The sequence below is a fragment of the Pinus tabuliformis genome, chromosome 8 (genome assembly GCF_031772625.1).
Source record: "Pinus tabuliformis cultivar Carrire ecotype Pingquan chromosome 8, CPIR1, whole genome shotgun sequence".
NCBI classification, from domain to species: Eukaryota; Viridiplantae; Streptophyta; class Pinopsida; order Pinales; family Pinaceae; genus Pinus; species Pinus tabuliformis.
Window position 1 is genome coordinate 1,365,092,988 of NC_142294.1, and position 2,580 is coordinate 1,365,095,567.

The following is a 2,580-nucleotide window of genomic DNA, read 5'->3' on the forward strand; positions in this document are numbered from 1 at the left end:
AATATATAATGGCCATAAAAGATGAAAAATATTAGGAAATGCCTTCATTTCTTTCCTTCCACCTGATAACAGTAGTCTAGTCAACCACTGATCTCATTTGATTCTTTGAGTCCCTCATGTTTAAATTTGGATTGTTAAATTTTTCTGCATGTGAATATAGGAATGAATGGACCAAAACAGATGGATATATGAAATAGCTAGTGATATGAAAATTCTGGAACTGAAAATTGTTGGACTTCACTAGGTAAGAAGACATGTCTAAAACATTATCAAACTGTAGCATAAGACTCAAGAACCCTAAATCTTGTTCATACACTATCCTAGTATCATCCTCCCCAAGAAGGAACAAAATCACAGCGAAAAATTGTTGTGTAGTCTCAAAAAATAGGGTTATGGGTTAGTTTGCTGCTAGTGGAGGTATTTGAGAGTTTGATCATAAAATAAGCTTAAACAACATTTCCATGTTAGTTTTGGAAAGGGTTATTTATGAAAGGGATAATCTGTCATCTATGAATTCTTTAGGATTTTAAATTATGGGAAAATTGAAAGACTTGTGAATTAATTTTGGCTTGACTTCAAGAATATTCTCTCTAGATGAAGACATAATGAAATTTATTTGAGGTGCAAGAGAAGATGCAAGCCAACTTATAATTTAGGAAAATTGTAGACAATTGGCACAATGGAATGACAAAGGCTCGGTTGAACAAACTAGAAGAGGTCTTTTGATTCTTTGAAACAATCAAGGACATCTTGATGGATTTCCATGAGGTCAAACGGACAGTGGCAATCATAGATTTCAGAATCTCAGTTCATGAATGGAATAGGACCAAATGGTGAAGTAATTACATGGGTTTTACCATAATTTTGGGTTTTCTTCATATTTCATGATTTAAAGATAAATAGGACCAAAGATTGATAAGTTATGAATTACCCAACAAATGTAGGATGGTGTGAAACTAATGCTGACGTGGCACTAGTAACAGATGACTCAAACATTAACTAATATGATTCTGTAGATTAAAGGATAAAACAATCTAAACTAGGAAAAACCCTTTTAATTTCTATAGGAGGGGCAGGAAAAAAATTGGCTTTAAAACATCAAAGGGGTTAGGGAAGGTATGACATGGACTGACACGTATAAGGGTGACAAGTGACATGGAAAAGTGACATGGTAACATAGACCTGCTTGCTTGCTCAACTCATTTGATTGACTCATTACCTGTCACTGTCTTTTGAATGCGTAGTTTTCATAAAACCATTTAATGCTTTTGATGGGTTCCTATAGTGGTTTGTGGAAACATGGGGAGTACCTTTCAGAATGAATAATGGTTATTGATCTGCAGATGAGTAGTTTTGGGAAACAATTCTTTCTAACAGGTCCCTTCATTTAAAATTCGGCGGTTATGACCTGTCGAAAATTCGTTAAAGTTAATGCTTCATTCATACGAACCACAATATGATCATGACTTGTGAACTCTTTAATCTTTTAATTTTTGTAAAATCTTGACCCAGTTTGGTAGAGTTTCAGGCCAATGCCTTTTGACCTGAAAGGTTAGACCTTGATGCATATATAATAAAACTTTATGATAATGGATTTTTTATATGTACATTTTTAAATTCCCTATACAAAAGTTATTTTCTTTCTTTTTCTTTTTTTCTCCTTTTACAAAAATAGAAGTAGAACTTTAACTACAACATTGAGTTTGGGTGAAACAAGTGGTGAACATTGCCTCAAAATCATCATGAAATAAAATAAGTTATGGCAGTAAATCTAGTAAATTCATCTTTGATTTGATTCAAATCAACATAATAAGATGTTTTAGGAGGTGTATAAGTGTTCGCAACATAGAATATGTTTACTAGCCAAATTTTTATAAGATTCGATTTCCTCAAAAAAAATATTATGATTATGGTTATTTCCATTTAATTAAATTTGTATCTGTTATAACTATGAGAACCAACAAATAATTAATATTTCTTTTTTTTTTCCATCCAAAATTTCCCTATTATTCCAATTGATTACAATCCACATCCCATCTCATGAGAATAAACACACTCCATATTCATTTAATTATTGTCAAAGAAATTTTGTAGAGGCTTGCAAGGCACATTGTGTTATGTATTACATACCCCAAATAGCATAAAAATAGAAAGTGGAAGTAAGTGCACATCTTGAGAATGAAACATAATAGAATGAATAAGAATCCACTTTAAAGGGGCACACTCCTTTTAGAAAATAATAAATGCACAACATGATATGATCTCTAAAACTAGATATCCTTGGTAAAGATGGGAGGCAAAGGGTACAATTAACATTAAAATCCATGGTTAACCAATAATGACAACACTAATATAACAATAGAAATGTAATGTCTCAATATATATGGTTGAATTCCTATCCCCTTCAAACAAGTGCTACAACTCAATATTCAATTAATTATGGATCTTTTGCATGAATAAATGATCTTTTCATGTTGCATCTTCCATTGTTGGGTTCTTCCACTTGAAGAATTACTCAATAATTGAATTTTCTAGCTACTTGATATATGTTTCAATGATCTAAAATGAGTCATTATATTA